The 25,096-nt window shown below is 39.4% G+C and overlaps 1 pseudogene; it reads right to left on the bottom strand.

Moving 5' to 3' along the window:
• Positions 1-12,267: 12,267 nt before the first annotated feature.
• LOC118573051 lies at positions 12,268-22,166 on the bottom strand (annotated as a pseudogene).
• Positions 22,167-25,096: the final 2,930 nt, after the last annotated feature.

Raw genomic sequence — 25,096 nt, 5'->3', positions numbered from 1 at the left:
GCAACGACAGCTCCTCTTACATCCAATTCTTTTTAGTAAATAATGAGAAACGTGTGAGTTTCATGAACTGTGTATCTTCATTGGAGCTGAAAAGTGAGAGCATTTACCAGAAAGGAACTCTTGCATGTAAGAAGACACAGATCCTGGGATTTAACTCCGTTTCTGAAGGGAAATTCACGGCAGAGTTCTCATCCATGAAACACACTCTGCTTTAGAGAAAGAAGCAATGTCCCGCTTTCTAGAATCTCTAATACAGCAGGAAACGTGAGTGTGCTCAGAACAAAAGAACTGTGTTTCCTACACATACGGAACATATCTAGTTCAACTCTGCTTATGAAACTGATAGAAACGACAGCTCCTCTTACATCCAATGCTTTTTAGTAAATAGTGAGAAACGTGTGAGTTTCATGAATTGTGTATCTTCATTTGAACGGAAAAGTGACAGTGTTTACCAGAAATGAACTCTTGCGTTTAAGAAGACACAGAGTGTGGGATTTAACTCCGTTTCTGAAGGGAAATTCACAGTAGAGTTCTCATCCATGAAACACACTCCGATTTGGGAAAAAGAAGCATGCTCCTGCTTTCTAGAGTCTCTAATACAGCAGGAAACATGAGTGTGCTCAGAACAAAAGAACTGTGTTTCCTACACATACAGACCATATCTAGTTCAACTCTGCTCATGAAACTGATAGAAACTACAGCTCCTCTTACATCCAATGCTTTTTAGTAAATAGTGAGAAACGTGTGAGCTTCGTGAACTGTGTATCTTCATTGGAGCTGAAAAGTGACAGCGTTTACCAGAAATGAACTCTTGCTTGTAGGAAGACACAGAGCCTGGGATTTAACTCCGTTTCTGAAGGGAAATTCACAGCAGAGTTCTCATCCATGAAACACACTCTGCTTTAGAGAAAGAAGCACGCTCCTGCTTTCTAGAGTCTCTAATACAGCAGGAAACGTGAGTGTGCTCAGAACAAAAGAACTGTGTTTCCTACACATACGGAACATATCTAGTTCAACTCTGCTTATGAAAACCTGTAGAAATGACAGCTGGTCTTACATCCAATGCTTTTTAGTAAGTAGTGAGAAACGTGTGAGTTTCGTGAACTGTGTATCTTCATTTGAGCTGAAAAGTGACAGAGTTTACCAGAAATGAACTCTTGCGTGTAAGAAGACACAGAGCGTGGGATTTAACTCCATTTCTGAAGGGAAATTCACAGCAGAGTTCTCATCCATGAAACACACTCTGCTTTAGAGAAAGAAGCACGCTCCTGCTTTCTAGAGTCTCTAATAGAGCAGGAAACGTGAGTGTGCTCAGAACAAAAGAACTGTGTTTCCTACACATACGGACCATATCTAGTTCAACTCTGCTTATGAAACTGATAGAAACTACAGCTCCTCTTACATCCAATGCTTTTTAGTAAATAGTGTGAAACGTGTGAGTTTCGTAAACTGTTTATCTTCATATGAGCTGAAAAGTGAGAGCCTTTACCAGAAATGACCTCTTGCATGTAAGAAGACACAGAGCGTGGGATTTAACTCCGTTTCTGAAGGGAAATTCACAGCAGAGTTCTCATCCATGAAACACACTCAGATTTGGAGAAAGAAGCATGCTCCTGCTTTCTAGAGTCTCTAATAAGGCGGGAAACGTGAGTGTGCTCAGAACAAAAGAACTGTGTTTCCTACACACACGGACCATATCTAGTTCAACTCTCCTTCTGAAACTGATACAAACCACAGGTCCTCTAACATCCAATGCTTTTCAGTTAAGAGCGAGAAACGTGTGAGCTTCCTGAACGATGTAGCTTCCTTTGAGCTGAAAAGTGACTGCGTTTACTTGAAACGAAGTCTTGCTTGTAGGAAGACACAGAGCCTGGGATTTAACTCCATTTCTGAAGGGAAATTCACGGCAGAGTTCTCATCCATGAAACACACTCTGCTTTAGAGCAAGAAGCACGCTCCTGCTTTCTAGAGTCTCTAATACAGCAGGAAACGTGAGTGTGCTCAGAACAAAAGAACTGTGTTTCCTACACATACGGACCATATCTAGTTCAACTCTGCTTATGAAACTGATAGAAACTACAGCTCCTCTTACATCCAATGCTTTTTAGTTAATAGTGAGAAACATGTGAGCTTCGTGAACTGTGTATCTTCATTTGAGCTGAAAAGTGACAGCGTTTATCAGAAATGAACTCTTGCTTGTAGGAAGACACAGAGCCCGGGATTTAACTCCGTTTCTGAAGGGAAATTCACAGCAGAGTTCTCATCCATGAAACACACTCTGCTTTAGAGAAAGAAGCACGCTCCTGCTTTCTAGAATCTCTAATACAGCAGGAAACTTGAGTGTGCTCAGAACAAAAGAACTGTGTTTCCTACACATACGGACCATATCTAGTTCAACTCTGCTTATGAAACTGATAGAAACTACAGCTCCTCTTACATCCAATGCTTTTTAGTTAATAGTGAGAAACGTGTGAGCTTCGTGAACTGTGTATCTTCATTTGAGCTGAAAAGTGACTGGGTTTACCAGAAATGAACTCTTGCATTTAAGACGACACAGAGGGTGGGATTTAACTCCGTTTCTGAAGGGAAATTCAAGGCAGAGTTCTCATCCATGAAACACACTCTGATTTGGAGTAAGAAGCATGCTCCTGCTTTCTAGAGTCTCTAATACAGCAGGAAACGTGAGTGTGCTCAGAACAAAAGAACTGTGTTTCCTACACATACGGACCATATCTAGTTCAACTCTGCTTATGAAACTGATAGAAACTACAGCTCCTCTTACATCCAATGCTTTTTAGTAAATAGTGAGAAACGTGTGATTTTCTTGAAACGTGTGTCTTCATTAGAGCTGAGAAGTGACAGCATTTACCAGAAATGAACTCTTGCATGTAAGCCTACTTGATCATGGAGGATTATTGTTTTGATGTGTTCTTGGAGTCTGTTTGCCAGCATTTTATTGAGTATTTTTGCATCATTGTTCATGAGGGAGATTGGTGTGTAGTTCTCTTTCTTGTTTGGTTTAGGAATCTGGGTAATTGTAGCCTCATAGAAGGAGTTTTGTAATATACCTTCTGCTTCTATTGTGTGGAACAATTTAAAGAGTATTGTTATTAAGTCTTTTTTGAAGATCTGGTAGAATTCTGCAGTGAAACCATCTGGCCCTTGGTTTTTTTTTTTGGTTGGGAGACTTTTAATGACTGATTCTATTTCTTTAGGGGTTAGTTGGCTATTTAAAAGGTTTATCTGGTCTTGATTTAACTTAGGTATGTGGTATCTATCCAGAAAATTATCTATTTCTTTTAGATTTTCCAGTTTTGTGGAGTAGAGTTTTTTGAAGTATGGACTGATGATTCTCTGGATTTCCTCATTGTCTGTTGTTATGTCCCCATTTTCATTTCTGATTTTGTTAATTTGGATGCTCTCTCTCTTTCTTTTGGTTAGTTTGGATAAGGGCTTGTCTATCTTGTTGATCTTCTCAAAGAACCAACTCTTTGTTTCATTAATCATTTGTATTATTCTCTTTATTTCTATTTTATTGATTTCAGCTCTCAATTTTATAATTTCCTGGCGTCTGTTCTCCCTTGACACTTTGCTTCTTCCTGTTCAAAGGCTTTCAGGTGTGCTGTTAAGTCACTAGTGTGAGATTTTTCCAACTTCTTTAGTGCTAAGAATCTCCCTCTTAGCTCTGCTTTCATAGTGTCCCATCAGTTTGGGTATGTGGTATATTCATTTTCATTGATCTCTAGGAAGTCTTTAATTTCTTTCGTTATTTCTTCCTTAACCCATTGGTGATTCAGTTGAGCATTATTCAGTTTCTATGAGATTGTAGGATTTCTGTAGGGTTTTTTTTTTTGTTGTTGTTGTTGAAATCTAACTTTAAACCATGGTGGTCCAATAGAACACAGGAGGTTATTCCAATTGTTTTGTATCTGTTGAGATTTGCTTTGTGGCTAAGTATGTGGTCGATTTTAGAGAAGGTTCCATGGGGTGCTGAGAAGAAGGTATATTCTTTTTTGTTCACGTGGAATGTTCTGTAGATATCGATTAAGTCCATTTGAGCCATAACATCAGTTAAGTCCATTATGTCTCTGTTCAGTTTCAATTTGGCCGATCTGTCCAGAGGTGAAAGTGGGGCGTTGAAATCTCCCACTATTAATGTGTGGGGTTTCATATGTGATTTAAGCTTTTGTAATGTTTCTTTTACATATGTGGGTGCCCTTGTGTTTGGGGCATAAATGTTCAGAATTGAGACTTCATCTTGGTGGATCTTTCCTGTGATGAGTATGTAATGTCCTTCATCATCTCTTTTGATTGATTTTAGTTTGAAGACTATTTTGCTGGGTATTAGGATGGCTGTACCAGCTTGCTTCTTAAGACCATTTGATTGGAAAGTCTTTTCCCAGCCTTTTATTCTTAGGAGGTGTCTGTCTTTGAATTTGAGGTGTGTTTCTTGTATGCAGCAGAAAGATGGGTCCTGTTTTCGTATCCATTCTGTTAGTCTGTGTCTTTTTATAGGTGAATTAAGTCCATTGATATTAAGAGATATTAATGACCAGTGATTGTTTGTTCCTGTTATTATTTTTATTTTTTGGTGGTAGAGTGTGTGTACTTTTCTTCTTTGGGGTTTACTGCTGTAGTGTTATCTATTGCCTGTCTTTTCATGGGTGTATCTGCCTTCCTTAGGTTGGAATTTTCCTTCTAGTGCTTTCTGTAGGGTTGGGTTTGTGGATAAGTGGTTTTGGAAGGTCTTGTTCACTCCATCTATGATGATTGAAAGTTTTTCTGGGTATATTTGTCTAGGCTGGCATCCATGGTCTCTTAGTGTCTGCATTATATCTGTCCAGGTCTTTCTGGCTTTCAAAGTCTCCATTGAGAAATTGGGTGTTATTCTGATGGATTTACCTTTATAAGTCACTTGGCCTTTTTCCTTTGTTGCCTTTAATATTTTTCTTTATTCTTTACATTTAGTTGTTTAATTATTATGTGGCAAGGAGACTTTTTTGGAGGGTCTAGTCTGTTTGGTGTTCTATAGGCTTCTTGTATCTTCATAGGCATTTCCTTCTTTAAGTTGGGAATGTTTTCTTCTATGATCTTGTTAAATATATTTTCTGTGTCTTTGAGTTGGTATTCTTCTCCTTCCTCTATCCCTATTATTTGTAGTTTTGGCCTTTTCATTGTGTCCCAAATTTCTTGGGTATTTTGGGTCATGACTTTTTTGGTTTTAGTGTTTTCTTTGTCTGATGAATCTCTTTCTTCTAATGTATCTTCAACATCAGAGATCCTCTCATCCATCTCTTGCATTCTGTTGGTTATACTTGCCTCTGAAGTTCCTGTTTGTTTACTCAGATTTTCTATTTCCAGCATTCCTTCTGCTAGTGTCTTCTTCATTTTTTCTATTTCCCTCTTCAGGTCTTGGACTGTTTCCCTTGCTTTTTCATGATTTTCTTTCAGGAACTTATTGTTTTCTTTTGCTTTAATTGTCCTTTCCTCTAGTTTTTTATAGCATTCTTCCCATTTTTTGTTTGTTTATTCCTGCACTTTATTTTTGATTTCTTCTACATAAGGCTCTAGCCTCTTCATGATGTTACTTATAAGGTTGTTTTCTTCTTCTTCTTCTTCCATTCCGTGATGTTCAGGTCTAGCTGTTGGAGAAGGGCTAGGTTCTGGTGATGCTGTATTGCTCTTTATTTTGTTGTATGCACTTCTGCCTTGACGTCTTCCCATCTCCTCTTGTGTTCGTTCTAGGTCTTATCAGTGTACTTGGTCCAGAGAGAGCTGAAAGATTTAGGGAGCCTCTCTCTGGTCCAGATGGAAGCTCTGGGCCAGATGGGAGCTCTGGTCCAGATGAAAGTGCTGGCCGGATAGGAGCTGGGGGCTGGACTGAGTCTCAGGAAGTCCCTGGGGTCTCCTTATCTTGTCCAGATGGGAGCTCCTCTTGTCCGGATGGGAGTTCCAGGACAGGATGGAAGCTCTGGTCCAGACGGGAGTTCCAGGGCAGATGGGAGCTGGGAGCTGGTCTCTGAGTCTCAGGAAGTGGCTGGGGTATTGGGCAAATGGGTGTGGGGGCAGAGTGTGGAGACTGAAGGGTCCTCCTGCAGTCTTGAAAAATTGGAGCCTTCCTGCAGGGCCTGATGAATGGCTGAAAATTGGGGCCAAGTTGAGCAGGTCCTCCTGGGATGGCTGGTGTCCAGGTGTGGGACCCAGGGGCAGTTGCATCTCTGACTATAATCCCAGGCACTCACCTCTGGTCCAAATGGGAGTTCCAGGGCGGATAGGCACACTTGCTATTCTTGCAGAGGACCCAGAGTTCAATTCCCAGCACAACCAACTCCAGTTCTAGGGGATCCCCCTTCTGTCCTTCATGAGCACCCGAAATGCTCATGGTGCACAGACATACATGTAGACAAAAAACCCATACATGTAACATAAGTAAAATAAAATGACTTCCAGATTTCATCTTACCCTAGTCAAAATGCCTAAGATTAAAAAAAAAAAAAAAGACAACAAATGCTGGCATAGATGTTGGAAAGGGTGACATTCACTGTTGGTGGAAGTGCAAACTGGTACAGCCAGTATGTGCTGAAAGGTCTCCAGTGACACCATGGCCCAGATGGTCTGACATCCAGAATGATTTCAAGACAACTGGCTCAGAGGTTTACTCTTATGGACTACTCCATAATCCTAAAATTTTCTTTGTATCCCAATAAGATACAGCACCCCCCTCCAGCAGGAAGTAGTAAGAAAAACTATGCCCAAATTCCCAAAATTATCAAGCTGGCTTTGGAGATGGAATTGGCTCACTCCTTCTCTAAACCCAGACATATTGTTAAAAGAAAAGGTTAAGAGTTTCTTGTGTCCCAAATCAGAAGAGCCCTCTGATATGGGACAGAGAAAAACCACTATTTTATTTAAAACAGGTTGATTATAAATGCGATCTTTTTCTAAAGATAAAAAGGGGATATGATATAGATATGATAGGATAAAAGTGTAGATTAATGAACTTCTAAAGAACAACAACTCATTTAAAATGTTTTACATTGGTATAGATTTTAGTCTATTGATACAAACTAAAGTTAATTTTGTTATACTGTGTGTATATTTCTACTATTGTTTAAGGTATTATGCTTGTACAGCTCATTTAAAATTATAATTGATAATTAAAAATAGATTAATAATTGGCCATCTATGATAATCATACTCATAGCCATGTTAGTTAAGTCTTCTAGGTATACACAGAGATATCAGATAGACAGGTAATCTTCAAACACTTCAAAGGTCTACAGAATATGGCATTTAAAATATTTTTAAAATTTAGACTTTCTGGAAAGTGAGACATGTCTGTTCCTGGCAGCGCCAATTTACTTCAGAGAGGAGGATAGGCATTGAAGACACTTCATATGGAGTTTATCTTCAAGTTGGCAAAAATAGCCATTTGGGCAAGAAACTGTTCTTGCCTGGACTGCTTGATCAACTGGGCATGCAGGACCCATAGAAAGGTGACCACTACACTTTGCTTGACAAAATGGTCCTTCAGGTTCCTGCTTCACAGAGGAAACTGCCAGACATTCTACAGGACACTGAGAGAAGTGACCAAGAGACTCTAGCCCTGTGGGCTGTAGACAGATGCCCCAACTTTACAAAGGAATATTAGGTGACTGTTCAGGCTGCCAGCTGTCTCTGTCTACTCTTGCAAGACTCCTGAAAGTTGCTTGCATCCTTCTCCCGGTTCTCAGGTAGTATTATATCCTTCTGAGGTCTTTGATGTGGTTGAAGGCTAGATAGTTATAAGTTCCTCAGTTATGATAAAAGATAAGTTAGATATAAAACCTTAGACTCACAAATATAAGATAGATAGGATATCTTCTTTAATATTGTAATTGTAATTCTTGCTAGATAATTGTTTTGTTATATGTAATTGTACTATGTAAAAGTTAAAACCTTCCTTTAAAAAAAAAGAAATGGGAAGTGCTGTGGATATTGCTCTGTGTAAATAAAATTCTGATTGGCCAGTGGCCAGGCAGGAAGTATAGGCGGGACAAGAGAGAAGAGAATTCTGGGAGGTGGAAGGTTGGGGAGAAAAGACACCGCCAGCCACTGCCATGACAAGATGTAAGGTACTGGTAAGCCACAAGCCATGTGGCAAAGTATAGACTAACAAAAATGGGTTAATTTAAGATAGAAGAAGTAGATAACAAGCAGCCTGTCACGGCCATACAGTTTGTAAGCAATATAAGTTTCTGTATGTTTACTTGGTTGGGTCTGAACGACTGTGGGATTGGCGGGTAGGAGAGCTATAATTGGAAATATATGGGAATTCCAAAGAAATTAGAAATGTCTTAATCCAGATGATATTTATTAGAGGACCATTAATTTTTGTATCCTATATACATATATTATTATGAATAGTAGGTTAATAAACTGGGTGTGGTGGCTCATGCCTGTAACACCAGCACTTGGAAGGTGAAGTCAGGAGGATCAGAAGTTCAAGGTCATTCTTAGCTACTTCAAAAGTTCAAGTTCACCTGGTTTTCATGAGACCCTGTCTCAAAAAAAATCAGTGGGTTAAAAATTGGGAAAATATCTAAAGCAGATCAAATTTTGAGACCCTCCAAGAAGAATTACAAATACATAAAAAATCAATAAAATTTAAAATATCATTGAATGTCAATGTGGATTAGATTTTTTTAAGATTTCTTCTTTCCTTTTCATTGAGTTCACTTTTAAGTTTTAGTCATTTTTCTAATTTCAGCTTTTAGGGTGATTGTGATCATTAAGTTTCATGATAGCTTCCTGACACACAACACTAGCTCACCCTTAACCACTGGAATTGACAAGAGCTATGTATTAGATTCCTATTCCTGCTGTGTCCGAGTACCACAAATTGGCTTGAAACTCATTATCCTGCAGTTTTTGTATTTCAGAAGTTTGGTGTGGGGCTCACTGGGTTAGTATCAAGTTATCAGCAGGGCTGATTATGTGCCAGTTCTTGGAGAGAAGCCTAGTGTGCGTTATGTCCAGCTCCTAGAGGCAACCTGCGCCAGGACACAAGGCTTAGCAAAGTTGGACAACAGCCTTCTCATGATGCTATTTCTGTTCTCTTCTGCCTCTTTGCTCTACTTTTGAGGATATCAGGTTTTTGTTTTGTGTGCTTTTGCAATCAGACTCAGGCCTCCTGTGTGCTAGGCAAACACTCTACCACTGAGCAACATTCTTAGTCCCTTCTACTTTAAGGACCCTGTGACTACATTGAACTCCTCCATAACCCAGAATACTCTCTGGGGTTTGAAGTCAGCATGCTAACAACCTTAGTTCTGTTTTATGCACTTACTCTTCTTTTATCTTGTAACATGGAGATCCCAGGTCCTGGGAATAAAGGGGATCGATAACTTTAGGTAATTGTTAATTCTGCCCACCACAAGGGGGCAGAGCTCAAATATTTTCCACACAGCTGGACAGTGGGGTTGTGTACATTTTTGATCCCAGTACCCAGGAGACAAAGGCAAAAGGGTTTCTGAGTTCAAGTCCAGCCTGCTCTACAGATCGAGTTCTAGAACAGCCAGGGTTACACAGAGAAATCCTATCTCAATAATTTTTTTCCCATACTGAGCAGATTTTCTGGGGATGGTTGGCTATTCCTTCCTAACCACCTGTACAGAAAAGTGATGGAGGCCACATTATATGCCCTGTGGCCTCTGCCTGACAGATCAATAGTTCACCTTTGTCTATCTGGGAAATGGCCATTTCTCTTTTGTTGGGCTTGCTGTGTGATATCTAGAGGAGGAGTGTTGGTAATAGGGCTTTATCTTTATGTGTGTAGCTGTTGTTTTAAGTAGGTTTGTTTGTTGGTTTCTTAAGGACTGAACTAAGCATGGTCTTGCATATGGTAACTAAATAAGTGTTCTGCCACTGAGCTACATTCCAAAGCTGTGTTCTATTTAATTAATTTATTTTTGAGACAGTCTTAATGTATAGCCATAGCTGGCTTGGGACTCACTATGTAGACCAGACTAGCCTGGAACTAATAGAAATCTGCCTGCCTTTCGTTCTTGAGTGCCAGGGTCTATTATCACCATGGCTGGCCTTTATTTTCAATGTTTGCATTGACAGGGATCCTAGGTATCCAGTTATCATAGAGATGGGATGGAACAGAAGGGCAGGGCTGGCCACCAGATGTATGACTTGGCAAGAACCTCGGGCATGTACTTCTTAGAGCAGGAGGGAGGACAGGAAGTTATTTAGATTTTGATGTATCTGAAATGCTCCAAATCCTGTGCTTCACATTTAAATGTAGCCGCAGCTATGCAAGGCTGCTATACAGTATGAAAGAGGAGCACCATTCTGTTCTAGCGAATATGTTCTGGACATTAGTCCAAGATAATTGATATCTACCTAAAAAGCCAGGCAAGAAGTATTTAACTCCATTCCAGTATCAACATCTGTAGTATTACTATGTGATACTGGTTCTGAATATTGCTTAGACTGGAGAAAACATTCAACTTACCAAACAAATCTGCCAGAACTTGAAATAGAATCCAGCAATTCCAGTAATGATGGCTGTTCTCTGCTCATGGAACAATTGGACAGGAAGGGTTTGTTTCCTGACTTCCATTTCTAAAACATGTGAGGTAAACCCTTCCTAGATGGAAGCCAACTGTGTGGTCTTGTGGTATCTTTGAGAATCTGGTTCACATGCTGCCAGGTACAGCTAACAGAAATGAAGAACAGCTGGCACTAGCCTATTACTATTTCAACAACAATTTTTAAAAAAAGAGTAGCTTTTAACTTGGCCTTGTGGTCACTAAAAGGTTGAGGCTGTGTAAGGGGATGAACCTGTAATCTCAGCATTTGGGAGGTAGAGACAGAAGGACCTGGATCAGTCTCAGGCCAGCCAGGGCTGCAGTGAGACCCTGTTAGAAAACAACAAAAAAGGTAAGTTGAGGCATTTGAATTCTCTCTTCAGCACATACAGTCACTCTCACTTCTGAAATACTGTCCTTTGTGTAACTTGGAGGATCTTTGTAAGCATTTTCTATGGTTCTTGTGCATCCATTTTGTGATACAGATGAAGAGATGACTCAGAGATGTCACAGGACATTCAGCTGGATCTGTAAAAAGTAATACTTTTCACAAAGTAGGTGAGGACCTAGACTGACTTAAAAAACAAAAACTGAGCTGAGTCTGTGTGTACATATGCTTTGTAAGGGAGGGAGCTGTGGTTTTCAAGTTTTTGCCTGTTAGAGTTTAAATCTTTCAGCTTTAAATTTTTCTCTAAGAAAAGTAAACAGCATGATGGAGGTGAGATGGTACTTGGTAAACTTTAAACCTCTGAATACCTTCTACGAATTATCACCTTAAGAAACACTGTATAATGACTCAAACATCTACCATTTCCTTAAAATAATTGTTAAATTTGTTTTGGGTGGGTGCTGGGGATTGAACTCGGGTTATCAAGTTTGGTGGTAAGATCTTTATTTGCTAAGCCTTCTCATTGGCCTATATGTACCATTTCTGAAGTCAAACTTAATTTTAGTATATATCCCTAAGTTAAAGTAGTTTTTTTTAAGATAGGCTTTGTACTGTATGAATCTCAGCCCTGGGGAGACTAAGGTAGAAAGATTGTGAGTTCCAAACCAGCCTAGATTCTGCCTCTGAATGAAAGAAGGAGCTGGTTGTGTTAGTACATGCTTTTAGTCCCAGTGGAGCTGAACAGATCTCTGACTTCTAAGCCAGCCTGGATTACAAAGCAAGTTCCAAGACCACCAGGGATACATAGACAAACACTATCTTGGGGGAACAAAAAGGAAGAAAAAAAGGTTGACAAAGGTAATGGGAGAAAGAAAAAGGGTCTTGAAAGACACTTTAGTCAGTAAAGTACTTAACATGCAAGCATAAGGACCTGAGTCCAATACCCAGCACCCCATAAAAAGCTGGACATGGTGGCATATGCTCATACCAGTGCTGCAGAAGAAGAGATAAGTTGATCCCTGAGACTTGCCGGTCAGCCAATCTGTGAGCCCTGGGTCTCAGTGAGAGACTCCATCTCAAGACAAGATAGATGGCTCCTAACGAATAACATTTAAGGTTGACCTCTGGCTTCTGCATACATGTGCACATACACATAGGCCCACACACCCACATGTTCACCAGCAAATTCATGAACATGTAGGCACACCAGCACATACCATAAAAACAAGCAAAAGAAAAAAAAGAGGGAGCAAGAGGGAAGAGAAGAAAGGGAGAGAGGAAGAGGGGTCGTTAGTAACTGGCCTTTGTGTGGCTCCCATGAATCCTCAATTGTGTTCAGTATCTTCATAATTATTTCTCGGACTCTCCCATAGAGAGACTGAAATTATGAAACAGCTGGAAGACATTGGGAATATCCCACCTTTGCCCAAGTTCTTCTTTTTTGGTTAGCTCTTTTTGGTTAGCTGGGGAAAAGTATGGCTCCATTAAGTCTACATTGGACAAGAAGTATGACTGAAAAGCCAGGTCGAATTCTTGCTGCATCTGTTTGAAAATGTAAAAGCTCATATTGAAGAGAGATTTCACATCCACAGCTAGCTGGCTGAAGAGGTTCTCCATTTGTGTCACTTGTAAATCTTCTGTCAGCTGTTTGGCGGCAGGGGTGTCCTCCACATCTTTACTGAGGGGAAATAGAAATCAGTACATCTTCCTGAAAAATTGCTCCATCTGTGGGGTAGAATGGGGCATGGAATGAAAATAAGATAGTTAAGGACTGTAAAATTTAAAGCCATCTTATGGTAGTCATTCTAAATTAAGTTCTGTACAAACTAGGGAAAGGTGGTTGACTTTGAGATGATCTATTACCATTCTTTTTTTTCAGTTAGTTCTTTATTATTTTACCTAATAATAACCATAATTTTCTTTTCCTTCCTTCCTTCCTTCCTTCCTTCCTTCCTTCCTTCCTTCCTTCCTTCCTTCCTTCCTTCCCTCTCTCTCTTTCTTTCTTTCTTTTTTCTTTTTTTTCTGAGCCAGGGTTTCTCAGTGTAGTTTTGGTGCCTGTCCTGGATCTCACTCTGTGGACCAGGCTGGCCTCAAACTCACAGAGATCCACCTGGCTCTGCCTCCTGGGATTAAAGGCATGCGCTACCACTGCTCGGCTCCATCATTTTCTTTTTATAACAAAAAGATTTTCTAGATCAACGAAAATATATATGTTCCAAAACATTTTTATAAAGTTTTTTAAAATAAAACCCAAGTTAGAAGCAGAACATTTTAGCAACTTTTGACAAAAATCTAAAATTTGAACGGTAATAAAACAATGTATAACAAATAACTATATATATATATATATATGTGTATATATATATATATATATATATATATATTTAACTGTTGCATCAAAGAAGCTCTCCATGCACAAACACATATGTACACTTAGACACACTCATAACACACATTCACACATATACCACTCATTTATTCACTCACATAAACTCACACTATCACACACACACACACACACACACATATATATACACACATTCACAACACATACACATATACACACATACATAGGCACACTCATATATACACATGCTCAACACACACATAAACATACACACACACACACACACACACACACACAGAGAGAGAGAGAATTCCTATGTTACAATTCTTATAGCTTTAACTATGGAAATGGGACCTGAAATTTCTCCTGGCTTAGGTTTTCTCACTGAAGGCTAAAAGGGTCAAAATATAGTAGACAAGCTATAACCTGATCTTCTGGCAGCAGCTGGCAGGTCATTGACTATAGCCTACTGTGAAGTTTGCCTTAGAACTATAAAGAATGCTGTTATCTTTTGACTCCTAACTATTATTGTTGGTGTTTATGATTATTTAGTGGAAAGCTACTATCTGTATACTTTGTCTCTTGTTATCACTAGATTAATCCATGGAAAGAAACAAAATGAACACATCTACACTGAGCCACAGATGCCAGCTTTGGGATGGTTATATATTAGGTTGCTTAGTGACAATTGTAAATTAACAGCAAGAATACCCATCTTGTTATAGTCAAAGGAATGAATGAAACCCTAGTCACAGAAATTTGAGTACCATTCATAGGAAGAAGATGTCATACGATGTGACATCTAAGTCTGGGCAGACCACAGTTGTCTTTACATCACAGTGCTTAGAATGTTCTGAGTGTAGCAGCTATGGAATATGACTTCTGGAGCATCAGCTTCCAACTGTCCAAACAATTATCCAGGAATCTGTATAGGACCAATGCCTTTCAGAGAAAGCAATCTGGATAGATTGCTGGCCTCTCCTCTGCCTAGTTTTGGTCACTGATTCCGTCCATAGAAACAAAACATTAAAACTGGACAAGGTGACACATGACTATAGTTCTAGCTCCACCAGGGACTGAGCTGGAGGGGGCATTACTAAAGCCAAGGGGTTGAGATGTATAGCCCTGTGTAATATAGCAAGACCCAATATCAGAAAACAACAACTATAAGAAACAAGCCCCAACAAAAGTTCATAAAGTTATATGTCTCGTCCAAATGAGAACGACCTCCAAATCTCCAGCACTCATCATTATAATCTGGAACATTAGAGAATGACCATAGCTATAGAAGTAGAGCAGATGCAATCACCAATGTCATCAAATTAACTTGGCATATTCCTCATCTTAGTGGCTGCTCTTTTATAATTGAGTGTGGCACTGCCAAGCCAGATGTATAGTAATATATATACACAAAGAGTGAAATTCCATTCCATTTCACATATGGCTCACTTCTCAAAGTGGGGAGGGAAATCCAGGCCAATCAAAGAATTTACAAGGGCAGAGCTCATCCTATGTGGGTCACCACCCTCTGTGAATTCCTCTGCCTAGAAGATAAGCCAAAGGGCATAAAAAGAAAACATGCCAGTCCTGCAAGCCACACATGGATAGGGCAAAAGGAGACCTGGAGCTATTCATATTTGTACACAAATACATAAGAGGAAAAGCACATTGAAATAAAGATGATGTGGTATTGCACACCTGTAATCCTAGCACTTGGGAGACTAAGAGAGAGGGATCATGGACTCAAGGTCAATCTACGATACATCTCAGAGGAGATTTTGTACCATAAATCAAGGGAGGGAGGGAAGAAATGAGGGAGGGAGCAATGAACCTAAGTGTTATGGCACATATTTGTAACCCAGAACATAGGGAGTGGGATCATGACAATCAGGAGTTCAAGGTCATATGTGGCTACATACTGATTTTTTTTTTTTTTTTTTTTTTTTGGTTTTTTGAGACAGGTTTTTTTTTCTGTGTAGATTTGGTGCCTGTCCTGGATCTCGCTCTGTAGACCAGGCTGGCCTTGAACTCACAGAGATCCTCTTGGCTCTGCCTCCTGAGTGCTGGGATTAAAGGCATGAGCCGTCACTTCCCGGCTATATACAGAATTTAAGGACATGTAGAATTGGCTACATGTAGAATTGAAAGAGGGAAGGAGGGAGGGAGGGAGGGACGGAGAGGAGAGAGAGAGAAAGAGATTCAAATACATGCTTGAAGATTGAAATAAAAGACTGTAATATTATAATTGAAAATGCAGTTGGACATGTTTATGGGAAGCCTCCTCAAGGGAAGACACATAAAATATGACCCTTGCCATCAAAGAGTTTTCTACCTACTTGGAACCTGTCCACAGACAGTGAATACAATGCAAAGTCAGGGCACTTCTACAGGAGTTCAGAGTGTAATTATAAGGGGACTAAACACTGATAGTTATTCTAAACTATAAATTGCACACACACGGGTGGTGATATATAACTTTGGTGTTAGGTTATAGATCATAAAAGGACAACATCAATCATTTCCATTTTAAAAATAACATAATTTAAAAATCAAGATGCCCTGGATGTCTTAAGAATCCTAAAATGGTGAGCTTTCCCCCCACCCCCTTACCATATTTTTCACTGAGGACCAACCAGGTTGGCAAGCTGTGTAAAATCTCATGCAGTTACTTTCCAGACACGGCCTGCATCTATCCCAGGAATCCACAGAAGATGCCTGGCATAACTTTTCTTCTTCCTCCAAATGTTCTTGCACTTCATTCATGAGTTTCAGGGCCTCCTGGTTAAAATGTACAAGCACGGGTCTCATTTCCATTTCCTGAGTCTATATATACCTTAGTTGGTTTCCCCCTTTTAAGCATATATTGGCACTAGGGGTTGCCAAATTAGCCCGGTTGATAGAGTGCTTGCCTTACATTCGCAATGCCCTGGATTCGATCCCTGGCACCACCTAAACAGGCATGGTGGCACGAACTTTAAATCTCAGCTCTCAAAAGGTGGAAGGGGGAGGATCAGAAGTTAAGGTTATTCTTGGCTACCTAGTAATTTCAAGACCATCCTTTAATACATAAGACCTGGCTTCAGCAGAAACTAAGGTTAAGACCCTTTAAATGACTTCAGTCTTTTCATCTTCGCGGTCCTCGCTGCTGCCTCAGAGATCTGCCTCAGTGATTTCTGTTTGATAAAGTCTTCTGAATGAGCCTTTATTGAAGGCCATGAAAATCTCATTGTCTGTTCATTTTCACCAAGTGTTTATTGAATAGTTACTGTATGATGAACGTTGCACTAAATGTGGATGAGCCAATAGCAAAGACATCACCCCTATGGGAAACCACGATGATTATCTTTTGACTTCTCTATCTGCATGGGTAGCCTGTGGGGGATACGGAAGGTGGACTTTAAGGCTTTGAAAACTGATATTTTAATTCTTTAATTAGGCTTCCTTAAATCGTTGCATATGTTTAGATACTGCAAGAAAGCACAATTCTTGTATATAACCATTAATTTACAGTGATCAGCTTCTTTCTTCTTGTCTGTATTCCAAGTGCGCCCCCTTATGGTTCTGGCTATACTTAGATAGGGCCTGTTTACCATTGGTAAGGAGCCAGCTTAGTTCTGCTCTGGAGGTCCTCACAGCACTACAGCAAGAATAAATGGATAGATAGATAGATAGATAGATAGATGGATGGATGGATGGATGGATGGATGGATGGATGGATGGATGGATGGATGGATGGATATAGATGATAGATAGATGGATAGATAGATAGATAGATAGATAGATAGATAGTTGATAGGTAGGTAGGTAGGTAGGTAGGTAGGTAGGTAGGTAGGTAGATAGATAATAAACAAATTTTAAAAAGGCCTTTTTTGTATCCCTGACTTGACCCCTGGCCCCACTGCACACGTGAACTTCTTGCCTGAGATGGAGTTCAGGAAAAGAGGGCTATACGAGGTCTCAGAGCCAAGGCAGCTCTCAAGTGAAAAACATATGGGAGAAGTTTTTGTTCTTGAAAGCATTTTATTACAGACCCTTGTTTTGTGAAACAGGGGAGTCAATATGTAATCCAGGCTGGCTCTGATCCTCCTGCCTCAGCCTCCTACGTGCTAGCATTATGGGTTTTATCACAGATCTCGTGTGTGTGTGTGTGTGTGTGTGTGTGTGTGTGTGTGTGTGTGTGTGTGTGGTGTATGCAAGTTTATGTGTTTATATGTGTGCATATGTATATGTAGAGGCTAGAGGTTGAAGTTGGGTGTCTTCCTCTATTGCTCTTTTGATACAGGGTTGGTTCACTAAACTCACAGAGATCTGCCTGCCTTTGCCTCCCGAATCCTGGGATTAAAGGTGTGTCCCACCACAGCCCAAATTTAAGGTTTCTATCTTCTTTTTCCCCAGTTAATTTTTTGAGTACCCAAACTTAGAGTCTAATGCAATGAATTTTTATGCAATAAATAAAATTTTAGGGATAAATTTTTACTAGTTGCTGGGATTTTTCAGGACCAGCTCTGAAACCCATATTTGCTTCCTTGGTCCTCACAGGAATATTATTTTCCTAGTATTGCAGCCTTAGGTTGTAGGCAGCTTAAAAAAATAAGAACAATAGTTAGTCAGCAGGTCTTAAATGCTCATGTCTGCTGGCTTCCTGCAGGTTGGAGAGACATGTTAATTAACAGCTCCAACCTCAGCTTTCTTAGCTGCAAAAATCAAAGTGTGGTTGACCCAGATGTTTGAAGGATTCCATGAGATGATGTGTTTTGAACTAATGACATTTAGTGTCCCCATTCCCAGATGGCCAGACTATAGGCCCACCAAGGAAGAACCAGCATGGGGCCTTCCACATTGTCCTAATGAGGAGCTATTTTAGATTTCCTCATCATCTGGACTGCTGCCAAAAGAGGGGAGGACTAGCAGCTGCCAGCTGGGTCATCATCTTCCTGCCTGGTAGGTGACCATTACACAGCTTTGGGATCAGCTTGGCAGATTCCATCCTCACTGCCTTATGGACCCCCAGAGGTCAGTGCTCAAGAATGATAAGATTCTACAAACTGTCTGGAATTCATTGGCTCCAACTTTATAAGAGCATAGGTAAAGATACAGTTGTGCATTGGAACTCCACTGGTATTTTTTCTTAATTAACATGTATTGAGTCCAGAGGTCAACATCAGAGGTCTTCCTCCAGTGCTAGAGTTTCAGTCACATACCACTATACTCTCATGTTGGTGCTCTGAACTCAGGTCTCTGTGTTGTGCATCAGGTACTTTACCAACTGAGCTGTCTCTCCAGCCGCCCATTTGTATGTTTTAGTTAATAATTAAACACAGGAAAGGTTGGATGGAGGAGAAATAGGGTGGTGTTTACTGGCATGGATCTCAGCATTTGCAAAATGAGGACAAGTCTGCAGTGATGCAAAGTGTTCTAAGTGTCTTTAACACTACTAAACGGTACCCTCAGAAATGAAAACATGGAGGTGGAAACAGAGCTCAGTTATAGTGTGTGAGGCCCTAAATTTTATCCTCAGCACCCCCAAAAATTAAAAAAGGAAAAAAAGTAAGATGTAACTATCAACATTAACATTTAAAATATTTTCTAACTTTATTTATTTACTTATTTAGCCCAGACTGGCTTGGAACTGAATATGTAGTTGGCCTTAAACTTGTGGCAATCCTCGTGCCTCAGACCCTGAATACTGGGATTACAAGCATAAGCCACTTGCCCAGATTTTCTAAATTATTCTGTTACAGTTTTTATTTCTGTTTTGATTAAAGGTAGCATTGAAATATAACCTCTGGAAAATATTTGTTTTGAGTGTTGTATTACTTGTTAATATCATTAAACTGTGAAGTATGTAGTATCTATAGTCCTATACAATAGTTTGGGAATAATCTTTTACATCTTCCAAGGACATTTGAATATAACACTTGTTCTCTATTAGAAAAATACGTATCTGGACTAGAACCATATGTAAAGTTGTTTGATTTAAAAAAATTAGATCAGGGAATGTAGGTCAGGGGTAGAGCCCAGGATGTATTCTATCCCTAGCATCTCAAAAACTAAAAATAGAAAAATAAAATGGGGCTGGTATGTAGCTCAGTAGGAGGCCCCTGTTACAATTACTGACCATACTGGAAATAAATGTAACAAAATGGGCTAGGCCGGTGTGCTATTTCATATACTCTGGTGTCTGCTAGAATGCCATCAGACATTCTACCTGCCAACTGTATGAGGACCCCGAGGATCCCTTCATTTTATAGGTATTGGCCAGCTCCCCCCTCCACTTCCCTGCAGTTCTCAGTTTACTTGCCTTCTGATTGTAATAATCAGGTGGACTAATGAATTTTTATATAGTTGCAACTGAAATAACTCCCCATTTTTTTACATTTATTTATTTACTTGTGTGTGCAAGTGCATTTGTGTGTATGTGTGGTACAGGTTGCCATGGTGTGTATGTGGAAGTTAAAGGATTGCTTGTGAAAGTCCATTCTCTTTCCACTGGGTGGGTTCCAAGGATTACACTTGGGTCATCAGGCTTGGTGGCGAGTGCTTTTATCCACTGAGCCATCTTGCTGACCTGCAGTTAAACTAACTCTCTAAAAAAAGAAAGGTTAGGGGGCTTGAAAAGATTTTGGAGGGGGGAAGTAGTCTAGAGAGGTAAAGTGGGTGATTTAAGTGCAGTAGTCAAGAAGTAGGGCAGAATGACAGTCCTTCATTATAAGCTCATTATTGGCCACATGACATGGTAAGACTAGAGATCTAATCAGATGTGGCAAATCCGATGATATTTTCAAACAGCCAGAAGACTACCTAAAACGTAGAGTTCAAAGCTGGGTATGATAATACATACACATCATTCTAGCACTTAGGAAGCAGAAAAGTCAGGAGTTCAAGGCCAGCCTCAGTTACAGACTGTGTTACATGATACCCCGACTCTAAATAAATAAATAAATAAATAAAATTTAAAAAAGAAAAGAAAAATTAAATTCTTTTTTTTTTTTTTTTTAACAAAACTGGGTTTCTCCGTGTAGTTTTGGTGATTATCCTGGACCTCACTCTGTAGCCCAGGCTGGCCTTGAACTCACAGAGATCTGCCTGGCTTTGCCTCCCAAGTGCTGGGATTAAAGGTGTGCGCCACCACTGCCCGGTGAAATATGGAATTCTTAACTATTCTTACCCTAAATATACTTAGGAGTAGTGTTTAACTACTTACTTATTTATGTTTAGTAACAGGGACTAGAAACCACTGATCTAGTCACAACCTCTCCAAACACTTTTGACTCAATATCTTAAATGAGACTGAAAGTGAAGCATTTTGAGAAAGCAGCCTTCTTAACTAAATTTCAAACCCCAAATCTTTGTGTTCAAGGTCCTGTGGAAGATGATTAGACAAGAAAATGTAAAGCTTCCTCCAACTTCTCCACTTTAAAATGCTCTCCAGAAAATGTGTCATACTGAAGGAAGTCACTCGCTAATTGCACAGATTTATTGTTGCAATTTTTATTGCCGCCAGATGTGCTTAAAAAAACAGACAGTTTCCAGTGGTGGTACCTGCTTTTCTTCTTTGCATTTCCTCAAGGTTTTCATCAGTTTTGCGTGCTCCTCCTCTCTCTTTTCCATCATGATTTTCATCTGCTTAATGCCAATCAAAGCCTTCTTCACCTCTCCCCCTATATCTGTTTCCCCCACCTCCAAAAGACCTAGAAGACATGTTTGGCGTTTCTTTTAACTTGATTAGAAAACAGTAACTTCACCAGTTTTGGGTGCCCTCTAAATAGCATCTGGATCGTTCTTGTACAACCTTTCAATCTAAAGCACTTCATGATGAATTAGCTATCAGTTGCCGCTTTGACCCGTTCTGTTTCTTACATGGGAGCTCCTGGACAAGACAAATCTGAGCTCATTGATCTCAGTCTTGTCATTTCCCACAAGCCCTGTTTTCCTTTATCCATTTCTTTTTCTATCACTGGAGACTCAGGTATGGTTGTATTAGAGAAAAATCTGAATTTTTTTTTTCGGTTTATATGAAACACTCAGCAGAAGGCTTCAAACACAGTGAACAGTTTCCCTTTTTCAGTTTTAATTACCTTCCAAGAAGCCATCAGACTAAGAATATATGTCATATAACATATACATAGTAACTTAATAGAAGTCTTTTTGCACCATTAACTGTCCCTTTGTGGGTATAAATTCACTGTCATTCTACCTTCTCTTTTGCCAGTGTGGCATCCTGATGATGCTATTCTTACCTCTGAATTTAATTGCAGACTCCAAATGAGCTCCATTTTAGCTAATTTATTTTACTAAATGTTAAATGCCCCAAATCGGTATCGCCAAACAAAGTTAATGGGCATAGAACAATGAGATTCACTGTCATGACAACCCATCCTTTGACTAATATAAAAATAATGACAGAGATTACTCTAGTAGTTTAAATTTTTTAGAAGCTAGGAAAACATTTTGCTGTTCATTGAAGATATGTGAAGAGGACATCAAACATTTGGATAATACAAAAGAAAATGCAGGCAAAAATTTGGCAAGCTTTATCTGCATGATTGCAAACATCTGGATAGGTGAATGTTGGCTCATGGAGACTTATTGGAATTTTCTATTTTTATCCAAATTTTTGACATCATGAGGATTTGGTTTAAGTGCCTAGAGAACATTTCCCTATGAAATGTAATGGATACAGTTATCTCTTAACTGCAAATCCCTGTAAACACCAGCAGGTCAGGCGAACAAGCAAACAGGGCATACTATTCAGGTTTCCATCCATAGCAGCTGCGTCCTTCCAAGTAGGTGCACTGTGACAACACTTCAACCACAGCAGACACACAGAAAGCACCAAGAGTGGTGGCTTCATGGTCCAGTGTTCCTATGAAGGGAAAACCATCCTGCTTTAATGCCTTCCTTGAAGCTGCCCTCTTGCATAGCAATTGAAAACACAGGGTGCTCCTAAGCACTTTTCCGTCAGTTTCTCTTTACGACTTTAGATAATTCATGCTAAAATGTCTGGCCTATTAAGAAGCATAAACTATGAGTTCAAAAGCCAAACCAACTCTATCTTGACAGGTAACTGTGCACTACCATGTCCAGCTTGATGAACATAGACACGGGGGCAATATGGTTGGAAGTTCCATGTCCACTCGGACCACACAGAAAGACCCGGCCTCAATAAGCACATCAATGGTAATGTCATCTGCTGCAGTGCTTGAAATCCAAGCCAATGAATACTAACAATCATAGAGCTGTTGAGTCGAAACTTCAGTCGATTTTCTTATCAACAGTAAACATGTCTAAAGGCAGACTTAAAGTATGCCAGGAAGACTTCCTATGTCCAAAATTCTCAGCCTTCCTGCCTCAATTTCTAGTACGCTGGGATCGCAGACATTCTGGAGTATTCTCATACTTCTTACAAAACCTATCACCATATATAATATGCAGTTACATTTTTTCCCCTGAGATTAATGACTCTCTTTTAATATAATTTGATTTATATTAGTTATAAATAATCCTAAAATAATTTAAACTTTATCAAGATAAGATGTGTCTGGTCTTTCAAGACAGGGTTCCTCTGTGTAGCCCTGGCTGTCCTGAAACTCACTCTGTAGACCAGGCTGGCCTCTGCCTCCCAAGTGCTAGGATTAAAGGCGAGCATCACCATTGCCTGACACAACTGCATATTTTAATGAAATTAAACCTATAAAATATGGCACATTATCTTAATTTTCTACAAAAGGATCAAAAGGGATGTTTATTTACTTTATGCATATCTGTTATATTAAAACTTCACTAATTCACATTGGAATCCTTTTCATACACTAATAAAACAGCAGCTATATTATTAATAATATAGTGGCCATATTTTATATGACATTTGAACTGTTTTCTTTCTGCTCATGCCCCATTTAACAAATAAAACTTGGAATACTATATATTTACCATTGATATTGCAGCTCTTTCCAGAGAAATTGCCATTAACTTCTGGAAGGGCTTCCACTTTTCTCTGATGTGGCTTTTATCTGTGTTAGAGATTTAGCCATGTTCTATTTGTCTAATGACATAGTTTTTAATCCTATTAAACATATTTTGAGATTAAGGCTGTTTAAGTCTTGGTAGTACCTAAAATGAAACACTAGAGGGCAGGCTAAGCACATCATCAGCAACAATGACCTTCCCTACTTTACACAAATGTGGATGAGTTTGTGTTTTGTTTTTTGAGATAGTCTCACTAGGTAGTCATGGCTGTCCTAGAACTCCCAATGTGGACTAGACTGGTCTCAGACTCATAGAGATTGACCAGCCTCTGCCTCTACAGTGCTGGGATTAGATGCATTGTGCCATCACAACAGACAACAAATATGGTTTTATTGGTGGACATTTTTTTGAGCCAGTCTCCTTGAAATCATAGGTAGCCAGAGATTCAAAGACCTTGAGTTCTGATTCCTCTCAACACCCGAGCTTCCATCTCCCAAGTGCACGGATCGCAGGCCTGAGCCACTGTGTGGTCTGGTTGCTTACCTTGTTTGTTATTTGGACTATAAAGTGGTATAAATTCTCAAGATTAAAGAAAAGTATGTTTTATTCTTTTTAAAGTGCCATAGTTCAATAGTCACATAACTAACACTACAGACACATATAAATATAATATGTGTTTTTGTGTGAATGTGGAGTTTAGACGGGAGGCCAGTGCTTTTTCTCAATTACACTCCACTTTATTTTTGAGTCAGAGTCTCTCACTGAGGAAATTATATCCAAGGTAACATTTATGAGGTTCATCATAACGCCGAACTTAACCTGCTTAGGCCAGTATGACATAAATGTAATTATTCATAAGCCAGGCAATTGTAAGTCATAGTTTGTTTTCAGGTATGCTTTTCATATTTAAAAAGCATCCATTTTTAATATGTAATCACCCATCGTGAACTTTGTTGATAATGCTATAAATATGTAGTCACAGGGAATTTCAGAAAATAAAAAGAATATTTTCAAATGGAAAGTGGAAATGAGCACTGTTAATAGTTGCTGTGGCTGGGCGGTGGTGGCACACACCTTTAATCCCAGCACTCTGGGAGGCAGAGGCAGGCAGATCTCTATGAGTTCGAGGCCAGCCTGGTCTACCAAGGGAGATCCAAGAAAGGCACAAAGCTACACAGAGAAACCCTGTCTCAAAAAACAAAAAACAAACAAACAAACAAAAAAGTTGCTGTGATAAGTAAACTCCTCCAAAGAATGAAGACTCTTTGGGGAGGTTCACGATAGTTGTCCCAAAAGTCAAGTCTTTTTGCAGGAGGAAAGACCTGAGGTACATAAAGATGTCTCATTTATGAAACTGTATGGTAAGGAGAGAGACATGAGGACATGGGAAGTATGACTAATATGTTTTAATATTGTTCATCACTATTAAACGTTATGTGTATTTTGTCTTATCAATCAAAACTTGTAAATAAGTTCTCAGCAGGAAAAAAGATAAAGCACAGCTTTGCATCAGTAAACAGAAGCGCAGAGGTGGTTTTTCTGTACTTGGCAATGCTTTGGTTCTCTGCTATAAAACAACTGTATACTGATCCTCATTCTATTTATACATTTAAAATGTGCTCATTGGGAAAAAACAAAATGTGTAAGTGGTTGCAAGTGAATAGTTTTATTTCATTTTGTATTAAACTATTTTTTTACTTATTCTTGAGGATATTTTTATTTGCATTGTCAGGTTGTTCTCATAACAAAATTTAAAATTTGTTCACTAATGTGTTTTTCTCTTCAGTGTGTTATCATTCTAAATACTGTTTGCTT

The sequence above is a fragment of the Onychomys torridus genome, chromosome 23, assembly GCF_903995425.1.
Source record: "Onychomys torridus chromosome 23, mOncTor1.1, whole genome shotgun sequence".
Lineage (NCBI taxonomy): Eukaryota > Metazoa > Chordata > Mammalia > Rodentia > Cricetidae > Onychomys > Onychomys torridus.
The sequence above is the reverse complement of the archived record's forward strand: the minus strand, read 5'-3'. Positions and strand labels throughout refer to the sequence as shown.